We start from the raw sequence: 24,225 nt of genomic DNA, 5'->3' as shown, positions 1-24,225 counted from the left end.
TAAATGAATAGGCATTCTTCAACAAATTGTTTATGATATTGACCTCTAGATTTTGGTCTCCATGCCATGTTTGCTTGGGAACCTTTCATCCACACACCTTCGAGACCATGTGCCAATTCTTTTATGCAACACTTTTAAAACAGTTTCAAAATTAGCAACAAGGACAGGAGCTATCAATAGCATTGGGGCAAGATTTCTACAGATCTCTGAAATTGGTTGGTGGTTGCCTCAGAGTACTGCAAATATTATTTTTAATTTCTGTGAGGTGTATACAGTGGCTTCTGCAATGCACTGCCACCAGTCAGTCTAGCACATCTGGGACACTGAATTTTTCTGGTGCTTCTTGTCAAGTTAACAAGAAGGGATTGAACATATACCTATAATTAATGCATGAGATGTCTGATATTAATAGGTGAACTTTCTGTGCACCTTTTGTGTATTTACCACATCCTTAGGTAGTCATAAAGAGTCAAAAACTGGAGAGAAAATAGTATTAGACAGTTTTATTATCTTCGTAGTTATCTTTCTGTATTTCAGCCAAATTCTAAATGGTTACATGAGGCAAGTAAATTCCACCTGGTTTCTCTTTGCAGTTAGCTCTCTGTTTATTGCTCAAATGCAGCAGGATGTATGGAGGCCCTGGGAATAGGCTACCACCAAAAGCTAATAATGAGTATAAAATAGAAGTTTACACTTTCAAAATTTTTCTCTCTTCACAAGTATTGACATTCACCTGATAAACTCCTCTTGCTGTGTAGCTGAAAGAGTTTAAAATTCAACCCACCAAACAATTCATCTCCTCCTAAGCAACTCTAAGAAATTGTTTTCACCTTTTAATAGGTGCTGCATGTTTAAAAATTGCTACATACAATTAAGATATATGTGCCACAAAATTTTCAAGTCCTCGTAAAAAAGAAAAGGTGTGTGTATATCGTACTCCTGTCTGGCAATGGGATCATGTGAGCTGAGAAAATTTGTGTTAAACAAACCAGGGATAGAGATGAGGACTTCTTACAGTTTGTAATTGAAATTTTTTACTGGATTTTTTTTTTCCTTTTTTAATTGTGGAAGCTCTTTAGAAGTTCACATTTATCACATGCTATAATCTGTCTTGCCACTGATAATTCCTGGTGTCTGGATGTGGAAGGTGTCTTGGATACTGCTGTTCAGCTGAGAATAATGAATATATTTATTCTAGCAATATAAGACAGCATTTTAACAGTTTTTGATCCTGGTAAAATATACATATTGATTTGGAAGAAAACATAATGTTAAAGAACAGAAACCCTCACTGAGATGGAAAAGCTATTCAAGATGAAACACAGGTGCTTTTAATTTTAAATTGTTATTATTTTTTTCTTCTGTGGAGGTGTGCATACAGAAGCACAGGACAGTAAAGGAGATAATTATATTAATATTTCATAAATACATTATAAAACATTTTTAATATGAACTATCTGTACAGTATGTGGCATAATGCTTACAAGGAGAAGAGAGGAATCTGTGGGCCACAGAAAACACAATTGCAAAGTGCTGAATTGTCCCCCATTCAGCTGCACCCAGTGTGGGGATGAGAAAGAGCCAAGCTGGAATCCTTATTTTTCCCTGTGTCTGTTTCCATTGTGGGATGTGGCACTGGGATGAGGTGCTCCTGTCAGAAAGAAATATCTACAGACCCGAGAAAACCTTGCAGCCAATAATTAATTTCTCCTGTTACTGTTAGCTGCCCTGAAATATTTGATCAAGGATTTATATGATCAAATTGGCATCCTCCACTCCCCTTTTGCAGACTGATTCTCTTCATCCAATGTTTATTGTTCATAATTAGCTGTTCGTTGATGTTAATTAGACACACATTTTCTTGCTCTGTAATCTATGTGTGCATGCAAATTTGTTTCAGTTTCCCAAAAGTGGAAATAGATGAGTAAGCATTTGCTATCATTGTGAATTTATGGGGTAAAACACAGCTATAAATTGAAATAAATTGAAACATATACTCGAATGTCTTCAGTCTTCACAAATAGCTTTTGTTGGTTCTGGATATACATGTACTTAAAGCTGGGCATCCCTTAATTAATTGGATTATGGAAGCAGAGTAAGAAACAGATTCCAGGTAGAGACAAGTGCGGGAAGTCAGTGCAGGGATGTGAGAGGGGAGGAGCAGATGAGGTCAGTGAGAGCACTGAGAGCAGCTGCAGGTCTGCATCCCCCTGTGTGTGCAGCCTGCAGGGCTGGAGCCCTCCCCGCTGCACCCCACCTGCAGCAGGGTTTGGAGGTGTGCACCGGCGGCACATTTCTCTGGAGAAATGGAGAAATGGAGCGAGGCTGCCTGGCTTTGATGAGAACATTAGGCTGGAGTGATAGATTGAGCTGATATTACTGAGGTAGGGAAGGCTTTATATCATAACAGAAGGGGTAGACAAGGAGATAAAACAATACTATGCTTTGTGTCAACAAGAAATGTGAAATGTGGGAGGAAACGCATGGATTTATGAAAAAGAATGAATGAGTTTCCTCTCCAGCACAGTAATCTTTTTATAAAATCCGTTGTTTACTGCTTGTTTCAAGACTTAGAATATTTTTTCCTATGCTTTTCATCTACACTTTATCTGGGCATATGGAGACTGATTGAAACCTCAGTTCTTCAAACACTTAGTGCTTTGTATCATGATAATGATACTGCAGTGGGAATACCAGCAATATTATAAGCAATAGCTTTGAGGAGAAAGAGATTCCCAGACTTCCCTGCACTTTCATTTGAAAAGTTCATGTATTTTTAATAGTGAGGATCACATTGCAATTAAATACCTTACCAGTACCAGGATGACTGTGCTGAGAAGCAGAGCTCACTCTGCAGTCTGCACAGAATTTTATTTTATGATTGATAAGATGCATCAAGTTACAGCTGTCCCTGGCTACTGATCTCAGGAGATTAAACCTGGCAGCAGTCTCAAGAAATCTGACAGTTCATTCCTTTAGCCCAAGATCAATTAAGCAAAAATTGTCCCTGAATAATATTTGCTTAACTTTAAGCTCTGTTTAAAATAAAAAAAACAAAACAAAGCCAGAAAATAATAAACATTTACATTAACACAATTATATATATATATATATATGTAAATTGTTATTTAGGGGACAAGAAGAGATAGGTTACATTGTTTTTTTAATAACAAACTAACCTGAAATTTATCCTTTCCTCTTTCCTCTCTCTTTCCATTCCCTTTCCTCTATTTTACCAGCTGTTTTGGAAGTCAAGTTCACATGCTTTTTTATTTCTATCCTGTGATGTTATGATATCATCCACATCAATGCTGTGTGTAGGATATCAGAACAGTGAAATATTCAGCACTTTGCTAAGCCAGGTTTTGTGAGTTTTTAGATTTTTTTGATATTTCAGTGTTTTCCTTAAACTGAATTTTCAAATTGGACTTGCATATTATTTTTAGTTCAAGTGTCCATGAAGCCATTTAGATATTAATAAATATTAGTTTAAATGTCCACTTTAATGTATTTTTTGTAACATGATGAATGAAACAAGTGGAAAATTCTTTGGTTTGCTCAACTAAAAGATGATCTGATGTATTACTTCATAATACAATCCACAGATATTCCTAGAGGTAGGTAGCTGTCATATCCAGAGTATTATTTTTGAATATTTAATTTGAAACTCTGAAAAGTAAATCCACTTTTAAACTGTCTACTAAGCTTGGTTTTCTCAGGTTTCATTTGTGCAGCAAACTTTGTAGAAGTTTTATTCACAGTGGGTATGGTCCAGCCCTGGAGCTAAACAAGATTTTTCCTGCATCTGAAACTTTTGATTGTTTAGGTTTTTCCAGGAGAGAGTTAGAGCACATGAGCAGGGAAACTCTCCCTCCTGTATACTCCACAGCCCCCAAGCAGAGCAGAGGAAATAACTGAATCCTCCTGTTCTTCAGGTGTCAGTAAATATCTGAAACCATTTGTGGAAGTTCTGGATCCTTTTTCAGAACTGGTCTATGAGGAAGTTTGCAGCCCTTGCACCCATGGAACACTTGTAAGGAAGTATATGGCATTAAAGAAGATGGTATGCAATAGTATTTAGGAGGATTTTTTTGTAGAGGAAAAAAAGAAAATACATTCTGGGTTAAAGCAGGAATGGCTGATCTGTCCCAGTACTCTGTGACATGTATCTACCTACAGGGGATGCTCAGGGCAGAGCAGGAGAGGAGAATGTTGGAATGGTTGTTCAAAACTTTCCAGTGCTCCAGCAGTCAGTGGCCTTGTGACTTCTGTAGAGAAAAAAATGTTTCAATCCCATCTCATTAATTTCTGGATAGGATTGAGTGAATGAGGCAGGGTGTTACAGGAAGAAAAAAGATGTCCTCATGCTTAGTGACCCAGAGAATTGGTTTTCTGCATGCTCCTGACACACAGTAATTCTATGCTGGTTACTAAACCACACTTGATAAGGGTTTACCTGAGCTGTGAATACCCTGGACATGGGACTTGGGAATGCAATATACACCAGTGCTGAGCCCTCACAGCTGCACATGGAGCAAATTCTTCTGCCTTGGATATATAAAGTACAATATAGCACAAAATCAGATTTTATATTTCTGGCATTGCTACCTCTGGAATAGGAATATCAATATGCACTTATCTCAGATAGTTGTTATGAATGTGTAGTGCAGAAACTAATGTCTGATGAATGTCATAGAAAGGCTCTGAAGAAATTAATCATTTTGTCCAGTCAGGGTTTAAATAGTGTACAATAAAGAAGGCATACTACCATACAGTAAACAGTGGGGATAAAACTGATAATATTGAATAAGTGTCAGGAAGTGATTTATTTGCATCTTGTGCATGATTAATGGTATTTTTTTTTCAGAAATAATGTGGGGTTTTATCACATGATGATATGGGTATGTGAAAGTAGCCCATCTGAATCCTGATGTTTCCTAATTTTGGGTGCCCATTTCTAATAATTTAATGATTTGTGCAGGTTGTGTCCTTGTGGGATCCATAATCATTTCATATGCCCCTAAATATCTATGGTCCATACTATTTCAGCTCTTTCTATCATCTTGTATAACAGCAAATTTTTAAGAGAGCAATTTTACTGGATGAAGATAATGGACATGCAAGATCTATAAGGCCTAACTAGGCAGTATAGCAACTTCAACATCATCACTGGCATCAGATTTTCTTCTCATGTATGGAAAAAGAAAAAACAGAAAGAAAAAATCCCAAACCAAAACCCTAAAATTAGAAACGCATGAGCTTGGAGCAGAAAGATACAAGTTTTTTGCTGTTATGACTTTATTACAGTCATGCAGTGACAACAGAGGAGAGTGTGATATTCAATCTGTACATAGAAAAGTGACTTTCTCTTGTGAGTCATGTCTGGAAAGAGAACTCAACAACTCACTGCTATTATCAGTAAAGCAGCATTTTATCAAATGAGTCTGTTGGCTTTTTCACACGAGGAGAAGTGTGAATTTCCCAAAGGTCTGGTGGTTTGGAAGGTGCTATTTAGATTTATTCTTATCATTATGTTAGACTTAGTCTGCATCATGCAGCCAGGCCCCAGGTAAATGGGAGCTCTCGGGGGGAAGTCAGGAGCCTGATGAGTTTCAAAGGCTTATTTGCCAAAATACTCTGGTGAATAGGAATCTAGAGCTGCAGTATTTATTTTTGTAAAGTCAAAAAAATAACCCTCAACTGAAGACCAAAGAAAACAAGAAAAGAAATAGCGCTTATGTTAAAGTCCCTGAAGGAATTAGCCACTGGCTTTACTTTCATTGTCACTGCAGCATGGCATCCTGTGGGGATTTGTGTGCATTTCTACTTTTTGAGGCCAAATTTAGTGACGGGAGATGTGGTGGTTTTTCACAATAACATAGATTTGTTCAGAAAACAATATAGAAATTGCATATTTACCAGCCAGAAGTCTCAACAGTTGTAGCCATTTTATTTTGGCCATGTCTGCAGCGAGCACATAAGTTTGTTTTCAAGTTGTGCTGGCTAAAATTTCTTATTAACACAATCACCAAGAACCTATAGTAAGCATTCTAAAGCATATTCAGATCCTTGGATTAATACTAATGTTAGTAAACTCAAAGAAACCATTACCACCCTTTCCAAAATGACCAGTACTGATTAGGAAAAATGAAGTAATTTCATCATTTTATTCAAGAGGCTGTACTTATAATAATAGAGTTTTATTGGATTTATTTAATGGAATGTGATGTGACATTTTCTTTAAAAAGTTATCAAGGCCTGGTTGAAAACCTGATGAAGTGAACAATGGTTTCTATGTTGACTTCTTTAGGCTTTGGTCCTTGAGTACTCTTCAAAATTATATGAAACACAAAATAAAATCCATTATTTCCTCTTGAGTTCTTCGGAACCCTTCCAAGTGAAAGTGCATCATCTTCAAAGTTCCCTTTCCAGAGCCCAAAGTGTGAAAAGTTTCACACATTATGACCTAAGAAAAGCTGATACGTATTTGTGTCCTTAACAAGTTGATGAAGATCTGGGCTTTTTGCTTACTTTGAGAATCATGTAATTTTCATATAAAACTCTGAAGCAGAGCAGCTTGGAGGCAACACCCTCTGATGCTGACCATTAGTGCTGTGATCAGTGGCTGTCAGCAGAAGCAGCTCCTCTGCCAGGCAACCAGAGCAGGGGATGCAAAGGTGGTGGTGAAACCATGACAGCAGCACACACCACATCCGTCACCACCAGGGTGGGCAACAATCTGCCTCTGGCTCCAGGGCTGGACACCATGACCTTGGTGTGAAAATGCTATGTTCCTGTGTTCAAAGATATGCAGTGAACATGTTAAACATGAAAAAAAAAAAGGATAAATTCCAATGAGATCTCAAACTATTGTTACTTTGCTTGTCATCTGACTCATAGTTTAATCACTGTTATCTGGTTTTATATTTTTATAGATAAAATGCTGTATGAGTTTAGAGTGAAAAATATTTTGAAAATTTTGAATCTCCATGGATTCACAATTTTAAACAAATTTTGAACAGTAATATTGACAAGCACACACACACACACATGTAAATACTTTATAGTATGCATTAACCCAGCCTGATTATGCCCCTTCCTTCCTTTATTCACTGACACTGCTACCTAGTGAGTATATTCCACAGTTAAAATGAAATGGTTCAGATGTCTAATAGTAATTGTGAGTCATTCCTCCTCTCCATAATGTGGAGTACAGAGGATAAATATAGTTTTCAGGTTTGGTAGTAAACATATCATGTGGCTCTAGTTAGAAGATCATGCTCTGTAGTTTTATGGCCAATATAAACTCTCTCTATTGATTAAGCACAGTAATGTTGTTGGAGTACCTGGGAAGGCATTCAGTCAGTACCCACAGAAGTGTCTACATCTGGCATCACATTTGTCTCAAAGAAATTCTGCAGCACTCCGCAATACCTGAAAGCCTTGGAGTTATTTCAGAGCTGGGATAAGCCCTTTCTGCTGTCAAGGAACCTCTCTACAGCAATTTGAAGTGATTGCTGCAGAGAAACTTAGTGTGTGTTACTGAATGCTTCAAGGACAGAAAATAATTTAAAGTAATTAAACTATAAAGTGGTTTCTTTACAAAATATTAGTGTAGAAAATACTATTTTTTTTAATAAGTAAAATGTCAGTAGCAAAGTCTTACTCCAGAAATTACCATCTTTTTCTTAAGAAAAAAGGAAAATAAGGAGTTATTAGTTTTTCATAAATTAGGAAGGTGTGCTAACTATTAAAAATGAAGATTTTCTGTCTGTTTCCCATCTCAAGTTCTTCCCATACAGAAATTATCTGCTAGAGATGAATAAATTAAACATTTGAAAACAAAATTCCTACAGATAAAATCTTTTGGAACAAAGTAAAGAAAATAACATATAGAAAATAACATTAAACTATTGCAAATCTCATACATTGCAGCACACATTGCAGGCCATTCACCCACCCTGGACATGAAAGACTTCTCTGGGGACAAAGATTTGTCCTACTACCAAAAAAGCAGGAGTAGAGCTCTTTCCAGCTTGGAAAGAAAAATATTTTTTAAAATAGGTACAGAACTGCTGGAATCTATGAGCAGAATACCTTCCTGCAATAAGCTTCTTGGACATAGTCAATAATTTTGTTGTTTCCTCTACTTTCTTGGGTTTATTTCCCCCTAGATACCACTTCACATTCCTATCAGAAAAAAAAAAAAAAATAGAGTAATTGAGAAAAGAGGATCTTTTTCTTATTTTCCTCTTTCTTCAACTATCCAGTAGATTTTTCTTTATGTTGAAGAGAACAATTCATGAAGATAGACAAAATTATCTTCAGTTTTGTTAATATCTGCATTAATCTGTGCAAGCTCCAAGGATGTCACTCATGCCTCAGTGATAAGAAATGCATAATTTGGTTTTGGTAGGACACATTAAACATCAAATTAGGATGACAAAGAAAGGAAAAGTGAAGAGCACAGTATATGTGGCTGAAAGGGTTATTCTGGTGGGCTGTGTGGTGTGAACACAGGGAGTATTGACAGAAGCAGCATGTTTTGCAGCACAGCTCAGGATTTTCTTAGCCTGGAGGTGAAGGGCTGATTCCATTTCTTTTTTGCCAAAGAATATTCAAGTTCTCAGCAGCAACCTCGTAGGAGTGTCTGAATATAGACTATTCCTTGAGAATACACAGTGATTCACATCAAGTTGCTTTCATTCTCCACTGTTTCCACTGCTATATGTTGTTCACAATATTTAAATATTTAATAAGACAGAGACTGGGACCATATCCAGTAGCTACTAGAGTAAAGTAAGTCGCAAGGTGATAATTTTTATTTTCCTATTTTAAATTGTGATTTACATTTATTTGGATTTGTTTTACTTTTGTTAAACAGTCATAAATCTTTTGTTTAATCTGAATGATTTTTTTTAATTTTAGTGGGAGGAAAATTAATTTGATTCAGTTCAAAATTCCCCTATTTTCATAGTAACAGGATAACCCTTTCTTACCTATGAGTTAGAGCCTATTTTTTCCACTATCCAATCTGCCAGTTTAATCCTTGTTTTCAGAATTGCTGATTTTAGGTTATTGTCATTAACAATTAGTAGTCCAGCTGAGAATAGGAAGATATATAATCTAATCCTTCTGAACTGTCTCATCTGAGTCACCTCTCCTATGACAAAAAGCCAAGAGAATTGGAATACTTCATCCTGGAGAGGAGAAGGCTCCAGTGAGACCTTAGAGCACCTCCCAGTACCTAAAAGGGCTACAAAGGGACTTTTTACAAGGGTATAATGTTATCTTTTCTGTTACATACAGATTTCTTTATTTTTACATATTACCACTTCAATTAAAAATGCTCAATGATTTCTCTGTTTGCTTAATCACCAGATCAAAGATTTCTATGGTTGTCACAAATCCTTGAAGTTAGTATACATACATATATATACATTTGCAAACATTACCATAAACATTTTATTTTAAGTGCCACCTAAATATTCTTCAGTCATCTTTATTTATTTCATACCTTTAATGACTTGCTATAAGTTTGCCTAATATCCAAAAGTGTAGAACATATATAGCAGGTCTTAGAAAAGGATTGGGAAGAATAGACACTGCTCACTAAATAAAACAAATTGCCAGTACCTGGAAATTGCTTGTGTTCAATGCTTTGCCTCATACTTTGATTTCATTTTCTCCAGATATACTGTGTCCTGAATGCATTTTGGGATTCTACATTGAAAAATAATCTAGTGCTCCTAAACAATATTTAAAATGACATTTTTATTATGTTGGCATGAAGCACGTTGCTGAATTGCTTTTAATATGATAATGTTTTGCAGTTTACTATGCCATAAGTGCAGTTTGGCAGTTGAGTTTACATGAATATTTCATCCAGAAAAGGCCATGAATTTGTAATTATAAATAGACCTGTTCAACAGAAAGAGATGGATGATCTACAGCTACTAATTTTCCAAGGAAGTGATATGTAGTTGAAGACTGAAAGCAAAGACTTCCAGCTGTGGAGGGCCATCTGCAGATCACTTTAAGCAGTATTACAGAGGTCTAGCTACCTTTCCTAGTGGATTAGTTGGAGTTGTTTATGATGCTCAAGATTTTGTGTCTTGGCTCTTTCAGCTGTGTATTTGCAAAAGTACTCACTGATCAAGGTGGTAAAGCCAGCCTGTCTTTTCTCCTTCACTTTATTTTGTTCACCAGCTTAGCCAGCATCTCATTCTGGTTTAACTATTTAATGCCAATCTCCATACAGTCATTACATCACATATGACATGTTCAGTAGAGTGAATAACTATTGTGTAAATTCTCTGAAATGCCAGTAGTGCACTAAGAAAGCAACACTAAAACATTCCATCTTACTTTTGTGCATTTTTGGATATTCTTAACATGGCTTGCTTGCATTCAGTTTTACTCAATGGTCAGCATTGCTCCTCTACAACTGAAAAATATATTCAAATTCCTGTCAGACTCTATTGTAATATCCTCTTTTCTTTTAATGTTTTTAGCTTCATTTTACTCTGCTAGTGTGTTGAACACACCCTCAGTGCCAGATCTTCCAAACAGGCACTGCAGGGACTTTACTGATGAGAATTCAGCCCACTGTAGCCAGTGCTGCACATCAGCAAGATGAGCCCTGATGCCTTTGGCACATTCCAAAGGCTTTCCCTAAAGGACCTGGTAAGAGAAGTTTGTGTCTGTAAGATACAATGACAGAGAGAAGCAGCACGAACGTGCTGCTGTGATTATTGATTGGGGAAATGATTTATCCAGGTCAATTCTATCTGACAGCTGTGGTATTAATTGCTAGGGATACAGACAATGAGGGATAGGGAAGCTCTACTGCAGTGTTGTATCTTAGCATGCTGTATTTACTGTAAACTACTCTACTGTGTTTTCCAGGTCTGTTAAAGCCTCAAATGTTGCCCTTGGTTGTACCTGTGCAATTCCCTAGAAGTAAATAGAGCTGTCTTGCAGAGAAGTTTCTCTGTGTCCATATATGCCAACAGAGAAATCAACAGCTGTGGTATGAACATGTTTAGGTGGTTTTGATACACCTTTAGAAATATAAAAAAAATAAATTAGAAAAAGTGTGTAATATGGAGAAAGAAACTAGGAAAGCATTTGGAAAGAAAATGGAGAGAATACACCATATGTATGAAACAGTGATATAAATAAGGAATAGAGAGTTAAGAATTGAATTCCTTCTTGAAAGAGCTAAAGAGAGTAGAGGTTAGAGGCTAATTTTCCCTCCATCAAAGTTAATGGCAAGGTGTCCATTAACTGTAATAGGACCCAGATTAGCCTCAAAAGTACTTAACTATAGCAGGATAAAAAAATGCAGTGATGATGATGATGGAAGAAAATGGAGTGCAGATGGGTATAAATGTGTTGGTATGGAAAGACTGGAGAAAGGAATACAGTATTTTCAATTATCAGTCCTGGGCTTTAAATGGGAGAGAGGAGAAGGGAAGAAAAGACTGGAGAAGAATAAGGAGGTTGAGGTATGCTGAAGGGGATGATACATGAGATTTGTATTAAAGGTTGATACAGGACAGGTGGACTGAGATTCAACAGTCTCAGGTTGATGTCTAGTAGAAAATATATTTGCAAATACCTCTATGGTACATTTGCATTAAAGGCCAGGAGAAGATTGGTGGACTCGCCCCAAGAATAAAAATATGAAAATTATTTAAAATATACAAATAATAATTTTAAAAGAATAAAACAAAACACATAAAAAACCCCACCAAACCAAGGGCTCAAAAAAAAAAAAAATATTATCTTAGGTTTACTTTCAAAATTCTGTGGATTCTTTAGCAAATAACATAACCTCTCCTTATCTTCGATCCCTAACATTTCCCCATTTTATACATTAAATATTAATGTTGTCCAATAGTTGGAAAAGCTTCTAGTTTGAAAGCTTCTAGAGTGCTAGAAGAATACTTGTTTATTGTTTGATCATATTCCCAAACCTTGAAGAAAGTTGGATTATTCAATATTTTCCCTACAGACAAAGCAAGCATCCTGCAATATGAAGTGGAAACAAACAGTATTGTTCTGTTCAAATGACTGTTCCCTTTTAGCTGTGTTTTTAAATTGCGTGAGTTAGTTAATACTGATACAAAAAAAAACCCCACTGAGAATTATTTTACTGTTTTCAATCTCAAATAAAAAAATTGTGTCTTTTAGGTTAAAATTTTGTCCCATCCCAGGAGATGTTCTAGTATCCATATCTATTCAGTTACCTAGTATCTATTTTTATAGGTGTTAATTTTTCTTGAATACTTTTTCCCTACATCTCTTGTCCATTTCAATCACACTTATGGCAAATATTTGATTTCAAAGACAAGCAGACAATGAATCCTGTCCCTTTCTCTTGCCTTCTTAATTAATTTCTCAATGTATTTATAGGCAGATTTTCTTTATCCTTAATGACTCTACACTTGATATAATCTTCTTAGAGTGTCTGTGCTTTCATAAATATGCCTTTCCATAAATGAAAGGGTTTTTCTTAAAGGTTTTTTTGGTCTAAATTTGCTCAAAAATTTATTGTGAAAGCAGCCTGCCACAAATGTTGTAGAAAGGTTTATTTTTTGCTGTGTCTGCATGTCCTCCCAAGAAATATTTGCATTAATAAAACTGGCAAAATGATGTCTTAATTGTGACAGACTGGCTGCATGAAAAGAACAAAACCCAGTTATCTCAAGAAGAGCAATAACCAAAACAAACTTTCCGTGCAGGTCAGGAGTTCTCAAATGACTCATTTTTATTCCATTAAAGAGTAGAAAACTGTCAAGCCAAATTCAAATAGAGTTTGAAATGGAAGGGCTGACTCCACTTTGATTTGCATTTTACAAAGCAGAGGCTTCAAATTAGGCAAGAGGAAGGAATTTTTTGTGTCGGAAACGTGTGTTTTGGCGTTTCTGTGAAAATCCATCCACACTTGGTGAAATGGTAAGTCCTTGAAAAGCTTCTGCACATGCTTTGAACAGATTTGCTAAATGTGAAAAGGAAACGTGTCAGAAGCTTTTATTTGTGTTGTCACAGGCAACTTCTGCTGCCCTACACAGCGAGCTCCTGCGGCCATTGGCTGTTCCTTGTCTCTGAGCTGCTGCTCCAAGTGCAGCAGGATGCTGAGCTGGTCCCTTCTGCTCAGAAAGGCAGAGAAAGGTGTTGGGTGGTGTTGGTTTGGTGATTCCCATCTCAGAGCAGCAGCCTGTGGTTCCAGGAGAGCAGTGCACCGAGGGAACACGTTGCAGTGGGGCAGGGAGGGGAGATGGTTCTCCAGCTCCTTCATAGGTTAACGCAGTAGGCTGTGGACAAGAGGTGCTAAAGTCCTTTTAGCCAGGAAAACTAATGTAATCTTGAAGCTATCTTAGCACTTTCCAGTGATTTTTCCTGTGGCAAAGTCAGAGCGAGCAAAGGTGACATACTCTTAAGATGATAATAGTGCATTTTTAAAAATAATATCCATAACTCAAGAAAATATCAAAGTTTATAAGAAATATACAATGTGCTTTTCCTGGAAGAACTTTTGAAAACATTTTATGTTGCTTTTTTTCTAATGCCTTTTTATTATTCTGCTGTCCAGAAGGTGAAACTGTGGTCAGTGTATTAGGCTGGGACTTGGCAGGACTGGGTTCAGCCAACTACCATGCTGATTGTTTTCTGTGGGAACCTGGACTCAAATTAGTGTTAGCTTGGCTTACTGTCCATGCAACAATGTTAATTCCTTGTTACTTGGTGGACTAATATGAGATTAAATACCTTAGATGTATTTATATTCTCACAAAAAAAGTTATCAAACAAGTCTTTGGGTAAAAAACAGATTGAATGAATGCTTTCATAATCACGTGAAAGACAGTCTGCAATAAAACTGACATAGTTTTTACAATCAATTTGTTTAAATGCAAATTCTAGTCCTATTATGAAAAGAACACAGAATATATTATGGCAAGGAGCAATACAGTGATTCTACCACTGAGCTGAGATTGCTACTCTGACTTTTCCAGAAGTGTCAGAAGACACAGAAGGAAAGAACAAAGTTGCTGGTGAATTATCACTGATGCTGTTACAAACATTCTGTGCTTTAATGGAGTAGATAACACTGCTCCAATTGCAACAGCACAGGAAAGGCTTCCACAGTGTGGGTTTATGGTTTGCTCAGCTCTGCTATTACACCTGTCAAGCCAAGACAGCACCATTGCCAAGCATCATTTCACATTGTGAAATGTCAGAGCCCGGGGCCAAGGAGGCATAACTCAGTGAAGGACCTCACATGTAAGTTCACAGACCTAATTATGTGATCTTATAAAAATATACCATGTACTTTGAGTTAGTGGGAGTTCATAGTTCACATTCCAGAGTCTGATTTTAAGCCTCTTCCTGTATTTGTTTTTTTTTTAAGTGATCCAAAAGTTCATAGAAAAAAAACTATTGTTGTTTTGGTGGTTTTTTGTTTGTGATTTTTTTGGGGTTTGTTTTGTTTTGTTTTGTTTTTATTCCTTAAACCAATAACCTATTGTGAGCTTCTCTCACTTTGTATGAAAGGGCAGGGCAAAATGTTATTTCTGTTACCTATAGAAAACAAACCCTCCTGTTATCTGTTCTCATCACAGTTGCTGCTCGAGAGGCTGAGCAGTGCACGTGTCACTGACTTCTCCTGAACTGCAATGGGCCCAATCACGTGTAACAGATTCCCTCAGCTACTTGGCTTTCACTCAAATCTAATAGTTAAACCTGAAATATTTTTAGTGTGCTGCTTGCCCTCATGTATACAAAGAACTGGCTGCCAGCATCTGAAATACTGCATTTATTCTGCTGCCAATCTAAATTCATGCTGGCAACAGCTGATGGAAATTTTCTTATGTGTAAAGTTTTATTGAATAAACTTTGGTTTTTATTTGTAGAATGCTTATGAAGTTTAATGCTTACAAACTGTTAAAATCAGAGAAAAATTTTCCAATGACTTTTAATATTGCTAATAAAAATAAGCTTTACACTAATTTTAGAGGTTCCTGCTCTGTATAAACTAGGCTTTCTCCTGATCTTTAAAGCAGGATAGAGTACACTCTATTATTTTTTAGTGCTATTATAATTATGTATCCTGAGAAAACAGGCATCTTTGGAGGCAGCATCAAAGCCTAGAAATCAGTGTTAATAACACACCAAACCCCAACCCCTGCCAAAGTCCAATAATAAACCTAAGGGCCCAGTTCTCTCTGTTGTCTGATACATTACATTTCTTTCCTTTCCCTGCTATTGGACACTTTTGTGATTTAGCTGAATGGGGTGCTGGGCCTCCTTGCCTAGGCCATGTTTTTGCCAAGAAAGGATGGAACAGATGCTCCTTGAGCTGCCTTCCAAGCTGGGATTCTGATAGTGTGACACTGAGAGGTTTGTGCTTAGGTGATGTGTATGGGTCTGGCTGAGGCAGAGGTGACATCCCTCAGTGCTGTGGTGGCTGCTGGTGGCACAGCAATGCTTTGGCTGCTGCTGAGCAGCGCTGCCCTGGGACGTTCCTCCCCCACCAAAGGGGATGGTGGTGAGCAAGATCCCAGGAGGGGACACAACCAGGCCAGCTGACCCAAATTAGGGCCAGCTGACCCAAATTAGGGCCAGCTGACCCAAATTAGCCAAAGGGATATTCCAGACTCTACGACATCAGCTCAGATACCTAAACTAAGGGAGAGAGGAGGAAGGGGGGGTGTCAGTGGGTTTCATTTCTGTGAGTTTTCAGTGCTGGCCTTCCAGAGGAACCCTTGTGTGTGCTGATTCCTGCTTCCCAGGAAGTGTCCGGACATCGCTGCTGACAGGAGGTACAGACTGATCTTCTTGCTCTTCAGCTCCTGCACGCAGATCTCCATTTGTGTCTTTCTTTTTGCTGTAATGAAACTGCCTTATCTTACCCTGCTGGTCATTCTCTATCTTATTCTCTCCCCTGTCCCAGTGGAAAGGGAGTGACAGAGTGAGTGAGTGGGCACTTGGCCAGTCTTGGGTTGGATTAGGTGGGGTGTACATTTTACCTTCTGCCCAAAACACTCCTCTTGGAGCTGCTGGCTGCCAGTGGGAGCAGTCTGGGTCAGAGGCACTTCAGTTCTGCCTTCTTATATTCTACTCATCAGCCAAGAAAAAGCCTGAGATAACAGTAATGCCCACAGGCAGTTTATATCCACTGCAGATATGTTACAACAGGGAGGGGGTGTTGCATGCACAGTTCTGTGCTCGTAGTTCATACATCTAAAACTGTAAACTGGCACTCAACCACACTGATGTTCAACTCAAAAAAATGTGTTTAGAAGTCTATAATGTGTCACACATTACATTACTTGATAGTGATTTTTATGCAGGATGATGTGTGTATGCTAATTCTATTGATGTGTGATGGATTTATTAAACTAAAATGGTTCTGTTCACTAGGATTTTTTTCAGTGAAAATATTTTGCTGTCTTGTCAAATAGAGGAAATTTTGTTTGAAATGAGAGATCCTGCCTCTTAGTATTCCACATCCACCCAAACAATCTAAGTCCTTTATAGCTTATGCATCCAACAAATTAATAGGAAAAAAAAATATTACAGCATTATGGAAGTCAATCTGAAACTCACCCATATTATTCTGTGTTTGGGGAAGTGTTCTGTGGCAGAGCTTCAAGACTTCCTGGAGAAATCAGCTGTGCTGAATTACTGCTTATCATCATTAAGTGAGAAGTGACTGAGCAAAGTCAGTTCAGGTTCCTTTATATTTATCTGTATTCATTGCAGGAGAAGCAGCTCCATGTTCTGCATACAGGACATGGAGCTGACTCCATGTAACAGCAGAAGGAGAGGAATCTAGTCCTGATTCCCTGTGACCAAAATGAATTTTAGTTTGAGAAGCCTCACAAAGCTGTGGTTTCTACAATCAGAAATAGGTACTTCTAGTGTGTTCTGCAGGCAGTCTTCTTTACTAATAGCTAGACTTCCACTTTATACTAGGAAATTCTTAGTTGAATTTTTCACATTTTACTTAAAGGCTGTATTATTAAAGTTGGATTAGGGTAGAGGCAGGAAAGGCAATAACATCTTTAAGAGGTTACTGTAAGGTGTAGGATTAGTTTTTATGTCATTCTTTAGTTGAATTTTAATGTCTCATAGGGAACCTAGAGATTCTGAGCTACTTGTTTACCTGTGTGGATATGGAAAACTGTCCAAATTAGCAAATGTGAAAATCAGGAGATGGAGGAAATGTCATACATTCAAATTCAACGACTACATTTATTAATGAAATGCTAGAGAAAAAGGTTTCATCTGAGTTCTTTCCTTGTCAGGCTTCACTTTTTGATAGTGTAAAATCACTTTTCATTTTTCTGATCTCTGTTGTAGAACAGTAAGTGTGAAAATTATATACAAATGAATGAGAATTCTCTTCCTGATTGAATGTATCACTGGCTTTTACTTTAGTTCTTTCTACTTTTGCAATTACTGATGTCCATTGTTCAAGCATTTTTCTTGGAAAAATATTTGGAAGAGTTTTATGTGTTTTGTGTTTATGTAAATTACAGAAGAGCCAGGAGATCCTGCAGCCCCAAAGCTGGAGCCAGTCTTTGCTGTGCAGATTCTATGAGTGTTTTCTGAGGGATATTTTTTGATTAGATACTCTTTATTATTTTGTAATAAATTTTCCTTACAACATGAAACAATATTACAGTCTTAGTAATGTGTGATCAGTATGTTCTTTATTGCAGTAAAAATAGGGAGAAAAAATATTAATTGACTTTTAGTATTCCTTTCCAGAAATGGGCAAGTTGAGTACTTTAGTGGTACAATAGAGCAGTATACTTGTGGTTTTTAACAACCCTACCATTTTCATTTTTTCTTGCTCTCTCTTAGGCTAAATAGGAAATTCTTCAGAGGGAAAGGACCATAATGAGCTACACTTCCACACAATAGGGCCTGATATCAGTTTGTGATCTTCCAATATTTTCTTATTATAAATGTAAATGGGAAATAATTAAAAGTGCTGAGATTTTAAGATATGGGTGTAATATGCTATAGGGAATTTAATTATTTTTTATTATATGGATTCACTTCTGAAGATTTCTTAAAAAACATAATGTATTTAGCAGTGCTTAGAACAGATCTTTTGCCCCCTCTCCAAAATACAGTTGGCTCTCATAATTATGATTTTCTTTTATAATTTCACTCTTTTAAGGACTTACATCTGGGCTTAGCTTTTCAATAACTTTTTCCTGAAGATTTGTAACAAATAAGTTGCTTATTTAACAATGGAAATAAAGATTTTTAGTGTGTATTTTTCTTTCTCCTATGTATGTATCATGTTTTAACTATCAACAGTTTTCTAATGACAGCTCTTCACTATCACATTGATGATATGGATATTGTTACTAATTAGTTTGAAAGAAGTCATGATAAGGGAGAGAAAAAAGCATATTTAACTACCTTTGACTTGGTGTCTGTCTTAATGAAATTTCTCTGAGTGCAGGAGAAGTAACAAAGACTGATTGCTTTGATTTTAGTTTTCTGAGAGTACTGCTTCAGGATATCAGGGCAAAAGTGGAAAAAATTAATGAGAATGGAGAGGACAGAGAGAGAATGATCCCAAATTCAGCTATGAAGGCCATTTTTTCCTTGTCTTTCATGGTAGATTTCAAACTTCATGGTTTTAAAAGGAGACTCAATGAGGCTTATGGGTCCCTTACAGCTGAAGATATTTGATGGGGATGATGCAACAATCTGAAATAAGATAATTTTTGCTGAACATTGTAAAATGTGTAACACACAAAATTTGAAATTCAGGTGTTACCTGGTGCCAAGTTTAACACTGATATGTGATTATATCAAAGACACCTTGTATTGAATTCAAAATCCAAGTAACAATTTTTAAGCATAGAACTTGATATTAAATATTGGGAGATCTTCAGTTATTTATGGTGAATTACTCAGCTTATTCTGTAATCCATGCAATACACTTTAAAAAAAAGTAATATACATTAAGATCTTCTGAAGAAATAATGAAGAATGAGAATCACTGAAGACATTAATCTTATTTTGAGAGGTAGGTACAATCTGGTCATCCTTGTTCAAGAAAAATGAACTTAAATGAGAACAGATGGGGAGAGGTGCAATTATGATGATTGAGCGAACAGTGAATCTATCATATGAGAAGAAATTAAAGTGTGTTATATAATAGGGCCTACTTATTTAGCCTGGTAGAATGAAGACAGAAGCACATGATTCATCTTTGTAAATAAAACCAAAGGTTAAACACAAGGAAGGGAGAGGAGGTTATTCAGCATTTGATAAAGAGCTTCAAACCTGGCCTGAATGAATGCAAACTGGATGTGTCAGAGTCCTTCAGCAGCACTTTTTAGATGCTGGAAGAGTACTCGGATACTGAAAAAAACCTGCTACAGGTGTTCTCAGTTCTTCCCCTTATTTCCAGGCAGGAGGCATGGCCAGTGTCCCTCTAGCCTGGTGCTGCCTGTGGAAAGAACATGTCATATTACAGAGACTGACCAAATTTTAGTAATGATTCTTGTCTTAATAATCGTTGTCTTTACCCTACTTTCTTATGTCATGGGGAAGGTTTCAGGGAGGGTTTTGGGGGGATTTTAATATTTTTTAAAACCTTGATAATATAGAAAATATTACATCAAATATTTGAAGAAGTGCTGGTAAGCAAGTTTTAGGGCAGGCGAAAATTACTTGAAGTACAGAAAGGTACTGTGCATATATTAATATGTGACAGTGAAAATAAATTGTTGATGCCATTATTATTTTAATGCATATTTAATACAAAAGTCTTCAGGAGACTGAAAACTGTGAATTTAGTCACTGTTTTGAAAATGACATGTTGAAAATTAGAGTCCTGTTAAGCAAAATATTTTCAGTCTGTTGGTAGAGAATTCTAATTCATGGCTGCCAAAAAGACACATGTATAAAATTATAACTTAAAGGACATGAGTAAGTGAGGATTTCTGAAAGGTAAGTCATGTTAAACAAACAAGATTACCATCTTATAAGTGACTGGCAGAAGAGAAAATGCCAGATTTAGTATTCCTCTATGTCAAAAAAAGCTCTTTCTTTTTACCAAAATTATTATTGTATAGGCTATCTGAATAGGGATTGGATGCTTAAAAATTTTAATACTGATAAGTAACCAGAGTAGCAGGGAATGGGAAGTGCATATTGGTGAATTTTTGAAGAGTAAAATTCTTTTTCTTTCTTTGTTGAGATTATTTCTCTTCAATAATTTAATTATTGATTCCATTTAAAACATGTAAGTAATAAATATTTTAGGTGGTGCTAAAGTAAAAAGATAGTTTAAATGGCAGATGGTTGCCATTGCTTTACAGGATAATTTCTGATAAATTGAATGGACAGACCAGGGAGTGAAAAATTAAATGCAGTAGATTTAAGTGTTAAGTGATGCTCCTGGGTCGGTGTATTACACAAGATAAATGTAGTTGAACTTGATATTGAATTAGATAATAGTCAGGAAAAAATGTTCAATGCGTGCTATTGACAGAGGCAGTGTTAACTGCTTACTTCATTGTGCAGCAGCAATATAGAGTAATGCATCCAAATGGACTTCTAATACAAAATTGATCTTCTTTTATAAACCAGTTCATAAAGAACAACCATTAGGCTGAATTTCCCTATTTTGGTCATTGACTTGTAAACATAGAATTATCAAGAAATAAAAGGAGCACATTCAGACAAGTTAATAATTTTGGGAATATATGGTCTAGAGAGGTAGAAATAAAGTAATATGCAGAGAGGTTGAGAACCCCTGCTTATAGCATTGAACTTGGAGGAAAACTGGAAATCCTGCTTTGACAATAGTCTTCAAGGCAATAGTGGAGGGTTTTTTCCTACTTACTCTTCAATCATATTATGTTATTTGACATTTCAAAACTTGACACCAAGTCTTTGGCACCTTCCAGAAGTCCTCAGAAGTGAATCCCACGGAAAAGGCATTGCTGCTATTTCTAATCCCCATAATATAGATGTGGTTAATTTAACACATGAGTTACCTCGCTAAGATTGCTGCAACACCCCGTACATCTGAAGTTAATAGCAGGCATATGTATTTGCAGGATCAGGCTTCACTGATCAGCTTTATATTGAGATGTAGCTAATAACCCCTTCTGTGAGTTGGGTGGAATTTTCCCTGTCTCCTGTGAAATTTGATGTGCATTAGGAAGTGAGGAGTTACTGCTCTGCAACCACTGTTTCTTGTGCTTATAAAAATGTAAGCTCTTTTAAAGTGGGTGTCTTTCTCATCAATCTATTCCATCTGCCAGTCTTTGTATCCCATGAGATGGGTGGCTTTGACAGATTTTGACAGTTGAAAAAAAGCATGGCTTTGCTGAGATGCTGGTCTAGCTTCCCATGCAGGTGGGAGGTATGGAAATCAAACATGACCAAAGCTGACCTTTGATTTATTGCTGGGAATGGCAAAGAACTTTCGAACTCAAAAAAGGCTGTTTTGTCTTTATATCTATCAAAAAACCTGGAGTCACCCTTTGAAAAGGGTTGTAAAACCAACATGCAAAGCACCCCAGTCAAACTATGCTGAAAATTATTAAGAAATTGCAAATACAAATTACATTTTCTGCAGCTGTAGGCATCATTTTTCCAAATAATGTATGTATTTTCTTTCAAATGTTGTTTGCATACATCCCTTGTATATTATATATTATTTCAGTCTACTCAGCAGGAACATATGATGAGATAAGATCTTGAGGGTAGGATTGTCAAAATAATGAGTGTTTGCATATGTATCTGAAGATAAAAGAGGATGTGGCTGCACTCTATCTGAAAACCAGATCCCTAATAATTTCTTTATCCACATGAGATACAAAGGTGTTTTGAGCTGAGCTGTTGGCATTAACAATGAGAATTCTTTGAAGGTCTTTTCTGTCTTATTTAAGCTTTATTTAAGACTGACCAAAATCAAGCAATTCTTGTGTCTTACTATTGTGTCTGTAATCTGTTCTTCACTGTTTTCTCAGGGATTACTGATCATTGCAGAGTATCAGCAAAACAATGTTGAGAACAAAAGCCGCTGCCGTATCTCAATGTGTAGCTTAAACCCACTCTTATTTTTTAATTTTTTTTGGCAGCCAGTGCTGCTTTCATTATTGAATGTATTTTTCCTATTTAGATTAGGATACCTTCTATAGCCCTTTAAGAATGAATTATTAGAGATTTTTAAAGACAGCTAGTATATTCAGTGGCAAGTGTAAATATTGTCAGCATGTAAACTTAAGACTTAGCTTTGATTTTTCAACCATATTTTCTTGTCCACTGGCAGAAAAACAAGAAAAACATATTATGGCATGCCTTTATTGTACCACTGCTCAGCAATTTTTGTGTATTGTTTCCTTTTATAACTTGAAACATGATAATGATTTTTGCAATAATTTTTTTTATAAGTATTCTTACTGATGGATGATGCATTTATTTAAGCACCAGTGGACAAATAAAGTTATCCATGGATGACTAACAACCTTGAATAAATACCATTTCACTCAGCAGCTATCCATAGTACCTTAGCAATGCAATTACATGCCAGGACCTATTATCCCAATTAATGGACTGTTTTATATTCACTGTGCATTATACTTGAAACTCTTCAGAGGCCTGGCCTTCACTAAGCCAGAGGCAAAAAAAGAAATGTATAACAAATCACCAGGAAAAGGCTTTCATTTACTTTCCAATATATATATATAGCATGTAATTATACTTAAAGCATAACAAGGATGATCTCAGAAATGCCTTTTGATTTAAGTTACAGTAAAACTATATATTAAACCCATGATTATTAAATACAGCTATCTTGTTTTCCAAGATTATTGTTATTAACAGCAAAAGTAGATATTTTGCTATCCTCTTCCTTCATTGTGCTTTTTACTATTATTTTGCCAAAGGCTAAGTCTGAGGGTTATTTACGAGATTCATGTTTCTTCTCTCTTTCTAAGCATGTGAAATAAGAGCATCAGTTCCTGGGGATGCTGCATTTGCTGGATGGGTGAGCAAATAAAATAGTCTACTGAAAAGTACGCAGTGCACTGTTGTGTTGCTGGTTTGTAAAATGCCAGCCTTGGGCTGTCTTTCACAGGGTTGGAATTTGACCATTGGAGTTTTCCTCTACTCCCTCTGGTGGTTTCCAGAGCTGCATTTCTAAAGCTATAAAATAAAACACAGTTGTATTTCTTCTCCTCATTGTAAGGAGCATTGATTGCTTCTCATTGTATATTATAGCAAAGGGGCAGTCTATTACATAAATTTATTGCATTTTCTTCATGATAATTACTGGAAGTTATTGAACAAGGCAGGGAGTTATCACCAGTAAGTTCCTGCTATAGCTGAGGAAGCAAATCCACAAATATTTAGTGGATCTAAAGCTGTAAACAACACATCCTGTTTACAGTGTAGTAGGAATTTACAACTTACAGTGCATCTGAGGATTTTTTAGGAATCGTGCTCCAACTACTACAAATTCAGGCTTGAAATATGAACTGCAGTTAAAAATTGTCTTATGTTGTATCGTGCAGATACCTTTTGTTGAGCCATTAGATAGCAGTTAAAACGACCACTAGATTCACCATTTCCCTTACTCAAGAATGGCATTACTATTTCATGAGCAGCTGGTTAGGGAGTCTCATGAAATCTGCATTCATACATTAATGCAGGATTGCTCTTTTACATTTGGAAGAGGAATCTATCAATGGGAAAAATCAATAACGTGAGTGTCCCAGTAGGTCTGCAGATTCCCGTAAAACACACTCATTGACTCATCTTTCTGTAATTTCTTTTCACAAATAATTTTTCCAGTCCCAGGTCAGTAGTAGCCAGAGGAGCACTAGGAAAGAGGATAGCTGTCACAGCTAAAATGACCACAGAGTGCTCTTCCCAGATTTCCTGGGTGAGCCTTATTGCCTCCATGCCTTGCCCCCAGCAGGGCTGGTTGTGTCCTTGTCACAGCAGATAATGTCAGCCACAGGGAATGCAGAGAGGTGGCCCAGGGCTGCTGCAGCTGCCCTTGGATTCCTGGCTCCTGAGAGCACCAAGGAGAAGAGGGTGAGCAGGTGTCTGCTGCCCACTGGATACAGCTGGAACCTACAGCTCAGTGTGACGTTAAAATGCCAACAATTGCAAGCGTGTGAGTTCCTATTTTTCTAACAGCTCCTTCTTTCCCTGAAAGAAAAG

The 24,225-nt window shown here is 36.7% G+C and overlaps 1 protein-coding gene across 19 annotated transcripts in view; it reads left to right on the top strand.

Moving 5' to 3' along the window:
• TENM1 (teneurin transmembrane protein 1) overlaps positions 1 to 24,225 on the top strand; it is an 873,984-nt gene that overhangs the window by 509,468 nt on the left and 340,291 nt on the right. The window lies entirely within an intron of this gene.

This window comes from Taeniopygia guttata, chromosome 4A, assembly GCF_048771995.1.
Source record: "Taeniopygia guttata chromosome 4A, bTaeGut7.mat, whole genome shotgun sequence".
Classification (NCBI taxonomy): domain Eukaryota; kingdom Metazoa; phylum Chordata; class Aves; order Passeriformes; family Estrildidae; genus Taeniopygia; species Taeniopygia guttata.
This window is presented reverse-complemented; position numbering and strand designations above follow the sequence as displayed.